General features: G+C 40.8%; 1 protein-coding gene across 4 annotated transcripts in view; it reads left to right on the top strand.

The window, feature by feature from the left end:
* The window catches only part of XYLB (xylulokinase), an 86055-nt gene that overhangs the window by 45743 nt on the left and 20863 nt on the right, over positions 1 to 19449 (top strand). Inside the window, exon 16 of one of the 4 annotated variants that reach the window (XR_010082728.1) lies at positions 8393 to 8499. The exons of the other annotated variants lie outside the window; for them this stretch is intronic. The gene's annotated coding sequence lies outside the window, so the exon portion shown is untranslated. The remainder of the gene's footprint in view (positions 1 to 8392; positions 8500 to 19449) is intronic. 4 annotated transcript variants of the gene reach the window in all.

Raw genomic sequence — 19449 nt, forward strand, 5'->3', positions numbered from 1 at the left:
TATTATGCATGCTGGGCTGTACCACTTGTTTTTCTGATGAAATGTATGAGGACCTTGAAAATGATGAAGAGTTCCCTGCTTATGATAGGGGATAGAAAATTATCTCAATTGTATTATCTCAGAATGTAAATTAGCTGTGTTCAAGGTCTTCAGCTCTGAACATGTTTGGTTCTTGTTGAAATCCTTAGGACTAGATCAGCACAGCTCACAAAGTGGCACCGTGTTGCTGTGGTACCACCCAATTCCCACTGAAATCACTTGGCTGGGTTGGAGTCAAAGGCTCCTGCAAAGCAGAGGTGACTCCTTTGACAAACTTTTCTCTCCAAAATAGCTGTGATGTCTTCAAGAGTGTCATTACTTACTAGTCAAAAAAAATTACCTTCATAATGGTGCTTTCTTAAGTAATTTTGTCATCTTGAGTTTGTTCTGTCCTGATTTCATTAGGCCTACTGAAGATGCACTTTGAATTAGAGGCATATGACCACATTTCTGTTTTGCTCTAACTCTTTGCTCTCCAGCTATTTAGTTTCTATATATTTCAAAGCAGATCCTTACATGCAGCTTAGTATTTTTGTCTGTACAGACTGAAGCATATGATGATGAAAAATGGATCTTTGTACATTAATGTCTCACCCAGACTGATTTTGCAAAGTAGTCTTTCAGGATATTTTGCACTGTTTGCAGTTACATGTAGTGTTATTCTAAGAGTAATTCAAATCACAGTGTGGAAGAGGATGGAAAGGATCCCTGGAGCTCCCCTAGCAGAGCAGGGCCAGTTGGAGGAGATAGCCCAGGACTGTGTCCAGTTTGGGTTTGAATCACAGAATCACAGAATGGTTTGGTTGGAAGGGATCTTACAGGTCATCTCATTCCACCCCCCTGACATGGGCAGGGACACCTTCCACTATCACAGGTTGTTCCAAGCCCTGTCCAACCTGGCCTTGAACACTTCCAGGGATGGAGCACCCACAAGTTTTCTGGGCAACCAGAGGCTGCCTTAACACCCTCACAGTAAAGCAATTTTTCTTCATAGCATATCTAAACCTACTCTTTGTCTCAAAGGGTGGAGATTCCAGAGCCTCTCTGGGAAATCTGCTGCAGTATTTGATCACCTGTACAATTAAAAAAAAGTTTATGTTTGAAAGGATTATTTTTTTCTATTTCAGTTTGTGCCCTTTGCCTCTTTTTCTATCACTGGACAGTACAAAGAAGAATCTCTTGTCTTACTCTCCCTCATCAAGTATTTATGCTCCTTGATAAGATTCCCTGTGAGTCTTCTCTCCTCCAGGCTGAGCAGTCCCAGCTCTCTCAGCCTTTCCTTGGCTGCCAGATGTTCAAGTCCCTGAATCACCTGCACATTCCTTCACTCAGTGTGTCCATGTCCCAGCAGTGCTGAGGTGTGTCCCCTGTGCTGGGCAGCATCCTGGGAGTGCTGTTCTTTCTGTACCACCCAGGATGCTGTTGGCTGCCTTTTCTGCAAGGACACATGGCTGGATCCTCTTTGCCTTGCTGTACGCCAGAACCCCCAGATCTTTTTCTGCTGCTTCCCAGCTGATCTTCAGCCAGTTGGTGCATGGAGTGTTTCCTCCCCAGTTCCAGAACTTTCCATTTCCATTTGTTAAACTGGATGGGGTTCCTGGTCCGTTCCTCCAGCCTGCTGAGGTCCTGCTGATGGCAGCACAACCCTCCTGTGTGCCAGCACTGCCCTCAGTCTTGTGTCACTGCAGACTTGATGAGGAAACACTCTGTCCATCAGCCAGGTTAATATTGAACACCATCACACCAGTGCTGACCTTTAGGATACACCACTAGCGAGCTGCCTCCAGCTGGGCTTTGTACCATTGTTCACAACCTTTAAGTCCAGCAATTCAGCAAATTTTCAGTCCACCTCACTGTCCATATACCTAGTCTGTATTTCATCAGAATGTATTTCAGTGAAGATCTTGTGGGAGACTGTGTCTAAAGGCTTGCTAAAATAGAGATAAACAACATCTCCTGCTTTCTCCTCATCCATCAAACCAGTCACCTCATCTTAGAAGGCTGTGCTGACTAATGCCAGTCACATTTCTATCCCTCATGTTTGGAAATGGTTTCCAGGAGGTTTTGCTCCATCTTCCCGAGGATCAAGGTGAGCCTGACTGACCTGTAATTCCTGGTGTCCCCCTCTTTGCCATCACTGAAGACAGAAGTGACATTTGCTTTCCTCCAGTCCTGAGGAGCCTCCCTGAATTGCCATGACCTTTCAAAGATGAAAGAGTGGTCTCACAATTATGTCAGCCAACCACCTCAGCACTCAGGGGTGCATCCCATGAAGTCCCATGCACTTCTGTGCATTCAGTTTATATAAATGTTCCCTAACCTGGTCTGTTCCACTGAGGGTTTTCTCTGATCTGGGTTTTCCTCCTGGCCTCATGAACTTGCCATTCCTGAAAGCAAATCAGACTGAGGCAAAGTCAGCATGGGGATTTTGGTCCTTTATCACCCAATCCTGTTCCTTAGCTGTCTGTGCTGCAGACCTTGCTCTATGTCTGTGTGTGTGTGTGTGTTTACTCGTGGGCTCCTTTCCAAACAAACAAGCCTGAGTTTTGTGCTGGTTTCCCAGACAAGCTTTTCCTGTTGGTGGCTCAGGATGTCAGCCAGCTGCCCCAGTGAGCCAGCGATTCAATTCCAGGGGAAGTTCAGCTTGGGTGAAAACAAAGACAGCAGTACACGTTTTTCTTTGGCTTTTTAATTACTTCCCTCTCTGTATCTGGAGCATTTTTCTTAAAAATACTTCACTTTGCAGGTGTTGCCTCACAGACTTTCTCTCATCATAACTTTTCTTATCATCTGTAGCCATTAAAGAGTTCAAAATACTTTTGGCAGAGGGGTTAACACAGGTGCCCTGGAGCAACTCCCACTGGAATAATTGCATTCTTTTTACTTAAAGTCCCCTTTTTGTCAGGTGTTATTTTAGGGTTCATTCCATGTCAGGAGTTGTGCTGTGCTGTCTGCCAGAGAGGGATGTATTTCACTGTGGAGTTTTCTAGGGCTGAAACTTCTGTATGCAAAGTAAATTTATTTATTTTTTTAATACTGGAAGGACAATCCAATAAATCTTTTTTTTTTGTTTTCTTATTGGAAATTGAAATAATGTTGCTTTTTTTGGATGGAAAGAAGTGTACAGGCTGGATTTTTATGTCTCATTGATTGTCAAGCAGAGCCATGGCTGCAGTTCACAGTGAAAACATGGGGTGATTTTGGTGCTGCTTTGACCCTCAGGAGACTTGACCTACAGTTCTAGTTCATCTAGATGAGGATCTTCTTTTTTCTCACATTTGAAATCAGGATGCTGATAATTCCTGGCTGTCAAGGGTGTTCTGAGCACGAATTGACTATTTTTGGACTGGGATTATCAACTCCCTCAGTTGTTAAATGGGAAATGAGATTCAGACCCGGCAATTTCTTTTTTTGGTGCTTAATTCTCAGATGAAAGTTCTGCCAAGGACCCTGAACACCAACATGCACAAGGGTCCAGACCTGCATCACTGAAGTTTTCGGGTTCACAGAGGGTTATTTGCAGCTTGGATGAGATGTTTGTGTACAAGCAGAGGAGAATAAACCAGGTTGACACTCTCACTTCTGGAGAGCAGCAGTTGTTGCTTCTGCAAACTTTGGAGCATATGGTTTGGATTTCTGTGTGGTAGGAAAGTGGAAGATGCTTGGTAGAGCTCCCATGGTTTCTTCTGGGAATTAGTGGAAGGAAATAGCAGCTGATAGGCCATGTAGCCTTTGCATGGTGAGCATGTCTTCGACATGTCACATCTCTGACACACGCAGTGCACAGGAGACCTGGGCCCATATGGTAAACCCTGATGCATTTTGTATTCCTCCCTTTCCAGCCAGTCAAAATTTGAGCTTAAGAAAGGAAACATGAAAGCAGAAACCTGACCATATGGCAACCCTAATTAAGGGGGTGATGTTAGTTTTTTCCACCTTCAAACTTGATGCAGGCATGGTGACCTCAGTGCTCTTTGCTTTCCTATGGTGCATTTCAGCATGAAAAGTTTGCAGGGAGACTGAGGGAGCATTTGCAATCCAACACTTGTGGTTTTGTTTCATATTATTTTTGTTTCAAATTATGTACTTTCAAAATTTCTGTTCAAACTGTCTCATAGTTAAAGTCACGTTTTAGGGGGCTTTTGTGAGGAAACATGAAGGATGCATCTCCTTTAGGAGACTGAGATCCCTTTTGTGAGTGATAACAGAAATGAGTCTTGAACCAAAATTTAACATAAATCAAGCCACTGTCTTTGCTGTTGGGTTTTGAGTGTCTGTCTTCTGCTTGGGGCTATTCTGCCTCTTATGAAATATTCACCAATCCAGAGAGACAGTGTGACTTTGTATAAACTTGCTGGTGAAGGAAAATCTGCAGGATAAAGCAGATCCCAATTCAGGTTCTGTCTCTGCTCCAAATCCAAATTAGGATTTATGTCCTAACTGAGTCCATAGGCAGCAAGGTGATGGTGTTAATTTGCTGTCTTTCTGATCTTTCTTCAGTTGCACATTTTCCAATGGGGCCTTGAGAAACTCCTCAGTTAGCTATTCTGGTCCAGCAAAATGTATCTGGCAGAAAAAGCCTTGCCCAGCTCCTTCAGGATTAGTTAAAAAGTTATGAATTACAGAACAAAGGTGCTAATATGCTCCAGGTAATAGTACATAGGGTTTGCCATTTTATTTAGTCGGTCTTTGCTGGAGTCAGTGCCTCTCTTCAGATTTTTTGGCTTGTTTGCTGTTGCTGTACTCCTATTTTGCATAAGACCATACAAGGAGAGGGTCTAACACTGTCATTCTCATGACCAGACCTTTGTTTTTCCCTTTTTGTGTGATTTTCCATAATTTAGATAGCTTGACAGTGTGTCTTAGTGGATTTTTAATTTTGCAGAACTTGAGTCGATTTGCTGTTGAAAAATTAACCAGTCCATGCCCTTGAAAAGTCATTGCATCTGTTATTACCTCCACATGTGATAAGTTTAAGAAAATGATTAGCAAAGGTGTCACTCATTCCTGCATGCTGTATATCAGATCGGACTGGCTGTGAAGTAGTGAACCATATTAAAGCTGTGAAATCAGCCCTGCTCTACAGGGACTACAACCAGCTGCACCAATTTTACTACTTTTTTTTCTTCCCCTTGCAGATTCAGGAATGATTGGAATGGAGTTTGACAGTTTATTTACAGATTTGCTGTGACTGACAGGATGCCAGAGGGGAAATGTTTGTACTCCCTGAAGATAGTTTTTAGTAACTAAGGCTAAATATCTGACAGGACTTCTGTTACAAAACAGAATGTGATCAACAGTTGTGTTACTGCAGAATTCAGTGCAGTTTTTCATTTAAAATGCAGCTAAAAATACAGAACTAAAGCCAGCATTGGCTTTAGTGTAAAATGTCTCCAGAGAGAAGTGTGACACTGGTGAATTCAAGCCTTCCAGTCCAGTTCTGATCCCTCATCCCTGTAAGAAATTGGGGAAAGGAGGATGAAAACTGCTCACATGCCACTGTCTTTCCTCTTGATCATTGATTTTCAAACTTTCAAATTTCTAGGGTCCCTAAATTTTTCAGTATAGGACTGGCCTTTCTGCATGGCAAGTTCAAATCTCCTTGGCAACCAAAGTGTTTCTCTGACATTATGGGCTGCCAGCAGTTCATGGACCATGCACTGAAAACTTCTGCCCATGTGTGAGATGTTAAGGTTCCTTGAGGTTTAACCTTGAAATGAAGAAAACAAAATTAATCTTGTTTTCCTCTTACACTGGCTTTTAAACTAGTGCAAGCAGGCTTTTTCTTTTTTCATGAGCATTATTTTTCTGATTCCTGGTGTAAACCTGCAGTAACCTAAAGAATCCTTGTGGTGTATAGAAATCTTATACAATGGTAATTTGAAAACAGAAACCTTTTAAAAGAAGATGCATGAGATATATACTGCATTATGTACAATATATGGGTAGTAATATTATACTTCATATTCCCAGAATTAATATTAAACTTTTAGTCAGGAAAGTATTTTTTGTTCATTAGGAGCTCTTTGTTCATTTATGAGGCACAGAAGCTTTTGTACATTGCAGAGGTTAACTGTGCTCAGAGTAAAGGTACTTGAATAAATTGTTTTATGGGTAGCAGAGGTTGAAGGTGGGCAGATTTGTCTAGCACAGAGAAAAAAATATTTTTATTAGATTGTAAGGTGTTAAGAAGTGCTGCCAACTTGCCAAATGTAATCTGAGTATTCATGAGCAAGAAATGCTGAAATATTGCAGGGGACAGAGAAGAGGCACCTGGGTGCCTGTGTCCTTACTTGTATTTAAGACAGTCTTGGTTATGCCAAGTGTGACAGATTTTAGCAGGGTTAATTTTTTCTTAATTTTGCTGTTTTTCTGGCTGTATTGATAAACTACTGCAGACTATTATTTGCTGTAGGTTTTGTCATAAGGAAGAGATGTAGAGCCCAATGAGCGAAGAATAAATGAGAAAAGGCAAAATGAGCCTTTTTCAGTCAAAATCTTCTAGGGAATAAGTCCCTTTTTAATATTGATATGTGAAGAATGGCTTACAGAAAGACCTGAATGCACTGTGCTGTACCACAGCCCTGGAGAAGATTTCTCTGGCTCTCAGGTTATCACCAGGCTGAGCTCATCTCCCCAGTGACGGGGCTCTTCCACCACAGTCTTTATTGTGGATGCTGCAGATGAATTCCTATGTGCCTTTTAAAATTGTTGGTAATAAAAACCATTCTTCTGGGAGCAGAGGCTGGCACCTGGGAGAGTGCTCAGCCCTTTCCTGGTGAGTTCTGGTTTTTTTAGGCTGTATGGCCGTGGTTGTTGTGGACCTGTGGCTCTGGCAGTCCCAGCAGTCACTCAGGCAGAGTGAATTTTCTGTCGTGGCAGAGTGAAAGTTTTCTGTGTCTGCACCCCTGTCATCCACACAGTCAAGGGGTTCCTCAGGGAGTGGGGAAGGAACTTATTGCTGTTCTGACTATCAAAACCTTTTCTTGCAACAAGCCAAATTTTTGTGTGTCACAGCTTAATAGTGCCAGGCTCCCTCTGCCCGTGCTGGCTGTGGAGTGGCAGTGAGGGCTTTCTCTGCCCCCTGTTATCCAGGCACTTCCCAGGGAATGGCAATGGTGGTTTGTTGGAGTCTAGAACATCCCTCTGGCCACCCTGGAGGGTTTGAAGACTGTACAGGAGGGTTTGGAGACCGGACAGGGGGGTCTGGGATCTGTACAGGGGGGTCAGTTAGACCCACACGGATCCCAGGAGGACACTGACTCTGATTCCTGTCCATGGGAGTGAACACTCACATGCAGGAAGAATCACAAATCCTAAGAATTTAAAATAAGTAGTAACTGGTTTATTATAGAATATAAATATAGAAATTAGTATTCTTAGTAGATGGGGCTGAAGAGACAAGATGGAGGAATTGGGGAGTGGCCCCTGTCCTCCTTGTCCTTGTTCTCGTCCCCCATCTTGTGCTGAGTTGGGTTTTAGAGATTGGTTTAGAGTAGAACTGACATGTTAGCATAGGTAGTAGGCATTGGTACAATTTTGTAAATAAAAAATACGTCTCGGAGAGTGGTTGGGTCAAGGGGACTGTACATAAGGTGCGGGGCTCTCTGATCTGCCCCAGTCCTGCCGCGTGTCCTGCTCTGCTGGGGACGCCTCACAGAGCTGAGAAAGAACTAAGATAAGGTTCCCTGCCAGGGAGGCCTGGCAGAGCTGAGAAAGGACTGAGATAATGAAGAATAAACAGCCTTGGAAATGTGCACCGGCGGACTCAGCTTGTTGTCTCTACCTCTGGTGTGTAACACTTAGGGCAAAGAGAAGACTGAAAACCTGATTACCTCTGGGAACAGCAACCCAGGGGAAACTCCCAGGGAACAGCAACCCTGGGGGAAAACCTTAGTACCTTGGGGAACACCAACCCCAAGGAGAATCTCAGAGAATTAACAACCCTGAGAGTGGTTGTGGCTCTGTGGCTCCCTGGTGCCTTTTAGGACTTCAGAAAAGTGACCAGAACGCTTAAAGAATGGTCAGTGAGCAGTGTGCCTGATATTACAGCTGAAGCTCTTCAGCAGTTGGATTATGTTATTAAAAAAGGATTAGATGATCTAGCAGGAATGGAGTGCTTTGAGATCAGCAGCAGAGCTGTGAACTGGAATCATGGGCATTACTAAGACTGTCATCCAGTGCCTAAAGACAAAAGTATAATTACCATCAGAAGGTCATTTTTCTAAGCAAAGGACAGTTGTAAACTGCCTTTACCAGGGGAAAAAAATCAGTATTTGTTGCATTGCATCATTGAATTATTCATCAAGATCAGACACTTTCTTGTTCAATTTACTTTGTCATTTTCTTCTAGCTTATTCTCAGCAGTTTGGATGAAAATATAACACAGTAGCACCTGCTTACAAGAGACATTCAATTCACTGGATGTCTTGATTGGAAAGACATTTGCTCTGGTCCAAGGTAAAATCAAATGCTCTTTGTTTTAATGGGATATTCATGTTTTATGGACAAATAGCTAGAATTGGTGTTATGATACCTTTCTGTTAACCTGGTCTTATTACTTTAGTGAGTTATTTCAGACCCTTAATTTAGAATAAATGAGATTTACTCATGGATCAGGTCCTGCATCTTTTCTTCTGTTCTATACAGCCTGTGTTGAAACAAGTGTTTTCCCAGCAGTAAGATTTGATTGTGTAGAAAGGTGTAAACATTCCTTTTTCTGAAATTGCTTCATGTATATAGGTGAAAATAACACTCTCTTAGGAAATTCTAGGCATGGTTAGATTGTTTCAAGACCCTGGTCAGAGTACTGAGATGAGTAAATAATAATTTCTCTGTCACTTTGCAAGCTTTCCTTCTCATACACTTGTATATAGAGAAACTCAGAAACACAAGATGATCAGAATCTTCCCCCATATGTTCCTCTCACCATGATCCCTTTTTTTTCTCTTTTGTTGCTTTCCCCCATAATTTACTTCGTTTGCATATTTTAGTGTTTCATACCGTGGTGCCTGAGTCAATTTTCTTTTGAATAATTAAACAGGTACATGCCCTTGGAAAGTCATTGCACCCTTTATTGCCACTTAATGTGTTAACTGTGAGGAATTGGGAAAAGATGTTGTACGTTTTTGTTGACTGCTGTTTCATGTGAGGATTGGATGTGGTGTAGTGAAAGGGACTCAGAGACTATGCTGGATTTTGGTGAACCACGTCTCAGGTACCCAGAGGATGTACCCAGAGTAGAAAACCTTGTCCTTTTGCATTTGAAAGGAAAATCTGAGCACCCTCTTACTTGAAAATAACAACAGCAATGATGATAATAAAAAAAATAATTAAAAATTAAAATTGATTGATAGATTCAGTGGCTATTCACTGATGTCCCATACTTAGCTGGGGCTGGGTTTCAGGTAGTGGAAGATTTTGGCCTTTGCAGAAGAAAACTCAAAGAAAAGAACTGGCCCTGAGTCCTCTGTGCTGTGTTTCTGGGAGAAGGGGAAGAGAGAGGGAATGGACAGGAGAAGATTTTCAGCTTTTTAATGAAGGTAGCTGAGACTTCTGTGAAGGGATGTCAGAGGCAGGTGGGGATTGGGGTGGGTGACACACTCTGAGCTGCTCTGGGCAAGGCTGGGTTATCAGGGCAGTTTCTGAAAGCAGTGGAGAGCTCCAGGTTGTCATTAAAATCCTGAGCCAGGTGAGCTTGAGCATAGCTGTGCTACAGATGCAGCTCTGGCAGGGATATTACAGGGATTTGTTAAAATTGTGCTGGCTTGGATAAATGAGTCGCTGTTTCTGTTGTAGGAACAAGGAGCGTGCGCCAGGGTAGGCCAATGACAAAATGTGCTTTGCTAAATTGCATTTTATTTTACTATTGTCTGGTAGTCATGCTTTACTCTACCCCCTCTTTTATCTAGAGAATAGTCTTAATTGTAAACATATTTCAGTGTCTTTGGTCACTCTAAATGACATTTAAATGTCGGTTTGCTCTCATTGCTCATTCAAGCCCTACTCTTTGCAATTAGGGTGCTACCAGAAATTTATATTGATCTCTATGTGTTCCTTCTTTTTCCTTAGGATAGGACACATCTCTGCTTAAATGCTACAAAATAAACCAAGGCAGTTTTTGGTTTTTAATGCCAGCAGATAGGTTTTTGGGATTGTGTGGCTCATTACTCAGCATGCAGAGAGGACTGGGGAGAGATCCCAGCTGATCCAGTGGCCAAGGCAGCTGCTGGACTCCAGCTCCGTGGCAGGGAGGTGAAATTCTTCTCCAGCTGTCAAAGGCTGAGAATTCCTTTAAAACATAAAACTTCTGTCTGGTTAAGCTTGAGAAAAAAGTGCAGAGTGCAGCTTATGCTTTTGATGTGTGAGTTGATTAATAAATGCAGAAATGGGATGAAAAGGTTATGGCAGGGTGGGTTTGGGTTCAGTGCAATCGATAGTGATTTATCCAGAGAAAAGGGACTCCATCCATTGATACAGTTCTCTTCTCTTGGCCTTTGGAAGAACTTTCCATAGAATTGCTCAGCTGTGCTTAAAATATCCCCATGGCTGGTGTGTTCAGCCAAATGCTAAATGAAAAACGCCTGATTTGGGGGTTCATCAGTGGGAGAAAACATGGGGAGTATGGCAGCAGTTTATAAAAGAGCAGCCTCTTGAATTATGGAGATTAACATCTCAGGGAAGGCTACAGGCACAAAGCATACCTAAATAATGATCATTGGTTAAAAGGCATCAATGCCTTGGAGATAAAGGACTGCTATAGATTGTCAAAGAGATTATCAAAATCCCTCAGACCAGACAGCGTTAATGATGCAGATCATGAAATGTGTGGTGACTGAGACTTAAATGTGAATTTTGATATGGATTGTATGATCACTCATCAAAGGATTCAGACCTGTTGGTTTTTTATGATTGTTTTCTTTACTATCAGAATCAAATATGTCAGCTCTGCAATCTGTGGCAGGTTAATTGAAATGCAGCGAGAGTGCAAAATCTGAATCAAGCATGACGTTGGCAAACTTTGTTTATCCTTTTATTTTTGCAGATCTCTAGAAGTAACTGCTTAACTTTTGAGAACTGTTGGTGAAATCAGTGTGATTTTCCATCCTTCCTCAGATAGGAAATATTTGGGCCATAAAGGAATAATTTCAAAGATATCTTATTTGGCTGGGTTGAGTGAAGGTATATCAAGAGCTTGAGGAACATCTTATTAGATTATTATTTCATCTTATTATACAATTAGTAGAATTGTAGTTAAGTTTCAGTGGCCAGTGATGGACCTCATCTGACTTGAGTAAAATTCTACAAGCAGCATGCCAAAAATATGCCATGGTAATTTTGGTTGTCTCCTTTTTTCTCAGAAATGATTATTTAATTATACTTGGTGACACTGAGTGCACTTTAGAGGGAGGCATTTACAACGATTACTAAAGCAAAGGGTATTTCAGGTTCATCCTTTGTGAGCTGTTCCTGTTGTCCTGCCAAAGCCATGTGCACCCCTGCCTCTCAGAAATTTGTGCCATACCATGCCAGAGCTTCTAATTTGGCTCCTGCCAAAATGCCAAAATGGAGTGATATCCTCACACCCCATCAGCAGGAGGAAAACAAACCCACCAAACATGAATTTGTAAAAGCCTTTGAATTACCCTGTGAGGGGCTGAAAATGGTCATCCTTCTCCTGAGCTGGACCTTTGGTTCCCATTGCAATGGACTCTTTAACTTTTATTGATTGTGTGGGAACATGAGGGCAGCAGAGGATGGTTCAGGTACAAGGATGATGCACCAGGTCCATGTATGCACAACATAGCTGCTGGGGATTGTAATAAGAATAGGAATTTAAAAAGCCCATTGTCATCAGAAAGTCCCCAATTTTCAGTGGCATGAAGCTATTAGGGTGTGAGAGAGACTATTTTTGTACTGAGGGGTTGTATTGTTCAGTACCCAACAGTGTACCCTGCCTAGATCTAATATTTCATTTAAAAGCAATTTGCCTGAATGAAATAAAATATGCATGATGGGTGAACACAGATGAGCTCTGTTAATGTATTCTAATTAACTTGCTAAAAATATTTTAAAATCTTAATAAGCTTAAAGAGAATTTCTGATGATCAGATGCTATGTTAATGAGCATGGTATAAAAACATAAGAAGGTAAAGTGTAAAGCTGATTGGCAGTTGCAGTGCAGTCTGTATACCTAACACTTTCCTTGGAAAAAGAAAGATCTTTGGGTTAAATTTTACCTTTTGTCTTGGTAGCTAATTTCTCAAGATCTATTTCTAGAAAGCTTAATGAGCAAAACATTAAAAAAAAAAAGAATTTACCTGTTTGATTTGGGGTGTAGTGGGAATTTTATTGCTTAATTATGCCATAGAAAAACATGCTAAGGACATTTATAATAAAGTATCCGTGTTCTTTGTGTGTGGGAGAATGACTCTTTTCCTTTTATATATGCCATAAATCTCTGATTGTAGTCCTTTTTCTCTCCAGGCTATTAGGTTTCTGCAGACTGTATTTCATTCCTTAGCACCTATAGTTGCCTGGCAACAACATCTGATTTACATGAACCCAGCCCCATGAATGAATAGTTACCTGGAACCTTTCTGTGCAGAAACCCTCAGAAACGTAGCAGTTCTCCCATTCACTGTGACAATTATTAGGAAATATTAATTGCTTCTCTCTATTCATCTTTCCAGAGCCTTTGTTTTTCAGTTAAAGGGGAACAAGCTGTGTTCTCTGTTTAGTTCTAGCCTGCCAGAGGTCACACAATTCATTTATAAATAATCCACTTGGAAAGGGGGAGGTTTATTAATAACAGAAGGCTTTAGTGCTGCTCAGAGACCCAACTGGTACAAGTGGTCCCCAGTGCTGTGTTCTTTAGGCACAGAAAGAATGAGTTCAGAGGAGTGAAGTAACTCAGCAGAGTCACACAGAGCAGGTCAGTGTGATTTTTTTCCTGAGAGCAGGTCTGGTACAGTTTTTAGGGAGAAAAATGTTACCTCCTCAATTTATTTTCTTGTCTTCTTGATACATGGAACTTAACCGAACAAACAAAATAAACAGATTTTCTGCTGCCTCAGCTAGAGTTTGGTGAGCTGTTACACCCTCCCATCAATTAATTTTTTTTCTTGTGAAGTACTTTTCAACCTGTAGGTTATTTCTATTGAGAGGAGTAGGAGGTATGAAAGAGAAAAATCAAGAGGAAAAATTCTTCACCAGGTACTGCATGAACACAAACCAGTCTTGCTGGACTAGGAGATGAAAAGCTACAGGCAATATTTGTGGAAGCCAAAACAGTTCTAATAACTCTTCTGAAAAAATGTTTAAAGAAAACACTGAAATTGCCTTGTTTTGGGAGTTCTTTTCTGGTTTTTATCAGGCTTATCCTTTTCAAAAATAAAATATTGCATGGGCTTGACTCTGTTGCATTTCCAGGGGCTTTTATTGCTGCTGTTGACAAGACACAAAGGCTGGTGTGGAGGGGAGCAGAGTAGACCTGAGATCTGGTAGAGATCTGCTTTGCAAATCTAGATCCAAAACAGATTTTTCCCCCAGGTTTGTTGTGTTTTGGGTTTCTCTGGAATCAAAACACTTGATTTTTCTCATCACTTGGGTGGCATTCAAGGTCAGGTCATTGCACCCTGTGCCTTTTAATTATATCCTGTGACTTTAGGTAATGCTGAACTTGCAGCTCATTATTATTATTATTGTATTTTCTCCTCTGGACATCCTCCTGATGCTCAGACTCTGCAGATTGACTAACGCAGAATCAAATTCATTTGTGATCTAAGTAATGAAGAGGCCTTTGTTCTATTCTTGGTTGTTCTTCTGATTTTGTGTGACCTTGGGTGGCTCATTTATCCCCTTGCTTGCTTTTCTCATTTTAACCTTCGATGGATGGTGTCATATGTTGATTTGCCAATGTAATTTTCTATTTCCCTTAGAAGATTTGCAAGGCTGACTGTTGGTGTTTGAGGACAAATCTTGGTTAAAAATGGAAGGTTTTGTCTTCCTAAATGACTCAGTAACAAGCATCATTTACTGATGTGTGATCTGTAAAGCCTCATGTGGTACTTATACATCACAATTGTGATGGGCATGGGAGGGTGTGTATTTGGCTCAGTTTCAAGCACAAGTTTCTCATGTGTCAGAATACTTTGAGGAGATACTGAACTGTGCTGCAGAGCTGCCTACAGAGCATACTGAAAAAAGTTTTAGTCAGCAGAGAATGCCTAAGGTAGCAGTGACCTTTTTATTAAAACCAATTTTTGACCATGCCTGGAATGTGCCTGTCTGGGTGAATGTCTCACCTTAGCCTGGGAACTGAGCAGCAGGAATTGCCAGGGTTGCCAGAGGCACTGGGATGTAGCTCAGTGCAGAGCTCTCCAAAGCCCTAGGGACCACAGGACCCCTGAATTCTTCTCACATGGCACTGCAGGGGATGTGCCTGTTGGAGCTACAGACATCCAGAGCCGGAACATTCTCTCCAAAAAGTTCTCCCAGGCAGTGTCCCAGTGCAAGGTCCTCTGGGATTTATCAGGAGCTTTTATAAACTGGTAAATATCTGGATAGGCAAACTGAAAACATGCAGTCAGACACTTCTGGGACAGACTTTTTTAGTGTTCTTATCAACTCTGCTCTTTTTTGATTGTAGTTTCAGAGGTGAAGGCATTTCTGCATGGCAGTGGTATTAGACCAGCAGCACTAAGCATCAGTGGTTTGTGGTCTTGAAATTATGCCTTTTAATGAGTGGCAGAACATAATATCCTTAGCTTACTAAAAAGAAATACAAGATGTAATTTAATTGTGGTCTGTAAAGTGGCAATATGTGAAGGGGAAACCTAATTTTAATAATAACGTTTTAACTGGAAGGCTAAAGCCACAAAGATCTAGTGACTAGAAGTTTAAAGAATAAAAATATAAATTATGGGAAGAGTGCAACTATTTAAAGGTATTAAACATGAAAACAGTCAGTAGACACAGTAAGCTGAAGTTCTGTGTCTTTCTAAAGTCACTGTAGTTCAGTGATTACAGATCTGGACTCTGGGGTCACTGTGTGGAATTTGTGTGATCTTGTTTAGGCAAATGGTCCACTCTGATCTTTTACTATTTTGGAGCTGCCTGCAGGTATGTTATTAAAAAACTGAGTGTGATGGCCAGATTTAAAATGCCTGGTTGGCATCTCCTCCAGGTTTTGTTTTCAAACTGGTACCACCTGCTTCAGAACATTTTTTGAGAATCAGTTGGTTTGTCACACTGGCTTCAGATCTCTTGTTTATTTGCTGAATGACAGGAATTCTGAAGTGGAAGGTGGAGATGTTGCCAAGAGTCTTATGGATAATTGTGGCAACATAGGGTAAATCAAAGCAGGTTGTTCTTTGTTAGGTTAAGCCTTTAATTGGAGCCTTGGCTACTTTATAGATGTTTGAACAACTGCTGAGTAGTTTTTGTGGTTATTAGTATTTTCCCCCAGCATACAGTTATTATAATATCCAAACTTTGGGTAACAAAAGAGGAAAATTGCCAAAAAATAAAAAATTAAACTTGATGTAAGCAGTTACATTGGTACATGAATCCTTTTTATCTTACTACTTCATGAAATATGTTACTTATTTTTTCTTTAATGAATTGATTCAGAAACTAGAAATTAGATGAGCAAGAGATAGCAAAATTCATCAAATTGGTTTTAGTTACAATGTCTTCAGGAGAGGACTTCCCCCAATACATTTTCAGTGTTGACCAAACAGATTTTAAGTGTTCATAGAATCACAGAAGGGTTTGTGTTGGAAGTGACCAAAGTGATTTGGTTTAAAGATCATTCAGTTCCAACCCCTCTGCCATTTCTTCCATCTCTTTCCTTAAAAGCTTCAGAGAAATATTTTTTCCAAAATATTCAGCCTTTATCTACAAAAATGACTTGTCTGAATCTGCTGCTTCCCCCCCACCCTCCCCCTTTCTGTAAGCTCTAGTGCTGAGTTGCCGATTTTTTTTTAATACCTTTGGAATTTGTCCCAGGCTTCATCATCATATTCTGTCAAATAGAGATCTGTGTCTAAAAAATAATAAATTAAAAAAAAAATCACTGTGAATTGATAAGCAATTGCAGCTCTGCAGTATTTCTACAAGAATTGCAAATATTTCAGGGGCCTTGTTGCGAGCGTGTCAATGTCTGTGTTATAACAATGTTATGACTATTGATCTGCTTGCTCCCAAAGAAGTCTTTACCACTCATGCACCAAAATTTTCCCTGCAGTATAATTCTGCTGCAGTCAATGAAGCTGAATTGTATCTTGAGTAAATTTTGTTTCCTCTAGTACCTCTTGTGTGGGGTTTTTGGGGGGTAATCTGCAGTAATTTAAACTGCTGTTAAGAGATAATTTATGTGCATGTTCTTCTTTGTTTATTTCTTCCTGAAATCCATCAAGAAGGAGAAGGCTTTGAGTGAACATTAAATTTTAAATGAATCTCTGAGCTGAGCTAGGCTAGGAGGATTTTCAATAAGGTGATTTGGTGTCTTCAGGCTTCAGGTTCTGAAATCCTAAGTTTTGTCTTGTTTGAAATATGGTTTTAGGAAAGCCAAATTTGACATTTTCATGAACATAATTTGACAATATCTTGAGAACATAAGGTGGCCTGTGACTATCAGTGGTACATGAGCCTTGGTTCCTGAACTGTTCCTATTCTGTTTCAGCTTAGCTGTTGCTCCTCTGCTCATTTTAGGGGTGTTATTCTTGCCTTGCAGCAGTGTGAGCAAGAAGAATCATGCCTGGTCTCCCTCACATCACTGTAGAGACTTTATCTATGTAAGTAGCATAAATGTTGAGAATATTAGGCAGATTTGTCATTGCTCCTGAGAAAACCCAGGCTTTTTTTCCTGTCTGTTGAATTACAGCTGATTTAATGGTAGCTCTACTGCAGCGGCCTTAGAGGCTGATGATCAATTCTATCTGTAAAAGTTGTTTTCCTTCCCCAGGCACTGCATTTAAAAAAATAAGACTAAATTTTGTGTCTGGAAAATTCCTGACAAACATTTGAGCAACCCTCAGTGAAATTAAAGCGTGTTACAAAATAGATGAAAACTTCTTCACTTGCCAGTCAGGAAGCAACCATCCTCTATGGCAAACCTGGGTTGCTTTTGCCTGTAATAAATTAGCTGATTAGCTTCAAAGTGAAAGTCAGAAACACTTCTAAAAAATAGCTTTTGAATGGCTTTTACTTGGGCAGTTGTATTTGTCTAAATATTAAAAAAAAAAACAAAATGAAAAGGAGAAAAAGGGTATATTCCAGTTTCCATTACTTTTGCCTCATTCATGTAGATATTGTTTAGGACCCAGTCCTAGAAGTGTCAGGGACCATAAAAGGCCATATTTAAAAGGGTTTAGATAAGAGAAATCTTTTACCATAGCAGGAGTTACATTTTAGTGTCTTTATATGAATAACGAAAATTAGCATGAATTTTGGAAGAGTTAATAAGCAAGGAGGATGATTTTAGAATAATTGTTTGATAAATGGGACAAAATAACTATGTAGTTTTGTTTTGTTTTTCTTGAATGGAAAGCTAGCAAATACTTTTTTAAAAAAATTACAGTGTTTGAAGTTAATCAGAGAAATAAAGGACGGGCTTTTCTTGTTGCTTGCAAATTGTAAATTGCAGTTATTTGCAATCATGCTATAACTGGCATGGGTTCATGTGCATAATCAGCTGCTTTTTGAATACATGTTCTATTGTTCTGTTTTGTTTATGGATTCAGTTGTGATGACAAAGATGTTATGAAACTGTTTGGATGAATTCTTGGAATTGTCTTCTAAGAGTCTTGAAAGTCAGTGAGTGCCTGGAGTTTGGGGTACAAACCAGGACTGTGGGTAGCACTGAAAATTTAGATGACAAAGTTGGAGGGTTTTCAGCTTCAAAATGGAAGGTGAAATTCTGGTTATGGACTTTGAGGTGAATGAACCAGCAAAATTCTGTAGTGACACAGTGACACAGACACACTGTTTCTGTCCAGTTAAAATACAACAAGATCCCAAAGCCCTGAGGTCAGGGGCTCATCCCACCAATTTCAGCATCTGGATCTGCTACCAGTCTGATCTGACCCACTCCTGGTGGAACAGGAGGCTGAATTTCTGCCTCCAGTCTCCTTGCACCAATGATGTGGCAGAAGACTTTTGGTGATGATTATTGGTGTTACCCTTCTGACTGGTGAGAGTTTGCTGATATAATTGTTTTTCTTAATATTACATCTATCATCATAGAATTATAGAATGCCCTCAGTTGGAAGGGACCCACAAGGATCACTGAGTCCAGCTCCTGGCCCTGACAGGACATCACCAAGAGTCACACCCTGTGCCTGTAGAGCATTGTCCAAACACTTCTTGAGCTCTGTCAGGTTTGGTGCTGTGACCACTGCCCTGGGGAGCTGTTCCAGTGCCCAACCACCCTCTGGGGGAAGAATCTTTTTCTAACATCCCACCTAAACCTCCCCTGACACAACTTCAGGCCGTTCCCTCAGGTTCTGTCACAGAGCAGAGATCAGTGCCTGCCTCTCCTCTGTGTTTGTAAATATACAGTGATGCAGGACTGCAGGCTTTTTGGGACCACTGACAATGCTGAACATTTATAATTGTAATTTCACTCTATTCTCAGTGACAGATTTTTTTTTCTTTTCCCTATGTACGTTTCAAAGACAGCAGTATTCTGGCAGAAAGCAAGAGACAGGAGCTGAGCTTTAACATCACACAGCTCTTGCTGCATCTCTGTGGAAGACACAATGAGTATTTTTGTGTGTGTAGTAACATGCTCAGTGTGCTGCCTTCTCAGCCTTGTGTGGGAAAGTGCCTTTTGCTCAGAATTCCCACATAAACAAACTTTATTTGTGTCTCCCTCCCTCCTCCTGTCCAGAGGGAACCATTACCTTAACTCTCTTTTGTTAGGTCAATCACCACGTTCCACAGAAGAGAATAGATCTCCAGAAGATGTGCCTATGGCAGAACAACACTGGGCCATGTGCAGCTGCAAACACTTTCTACATAGGGTTAAAATCCAGCATCAGCTCTCTAAAAAATGATTAGTTTTTCAATAAGAAGGAAATAAACTGGTTGGTTAGGTACTATGCAGGGAGCTTTTAATTAAAAGATGTTTAAATCTGATTCTCTCAACTGTCAAAGAATTGAATTCTTGAATTATGTTTGCTACAGTTGTTGTTGTTGTTGGGGTTTATTTTAGTAACACTGTGAGGTTCTCTTTGTGCAGTGCTGTAGGGGATGGATGGGAGCTCCTGACAGATTCAAACACAGCTGGCTGAGAACACTGCTGGTGATGGATGAGCAATGTCTCTGCTAATGCCTTTTATACATAAATGATGGGCTTGCTTTATTTATTTATAAGATGTATCCAATTACACATCTCAGAGCAAA

Source organism: Prinia subflava, chromosome 1 (genome assembly GCF_021018805.1).
Source record: "Prinia subflava isolate CZ2003 ecotype Zambia chromosome 1, Cam_Psub_1.2, whole genome shotgun sequence".
Lineage (NCBI taxonomy): Eukaryota > Metazoa > Chordata > Aves > Passeriformes > Cisticolidae > Prinia > Prinia subflava.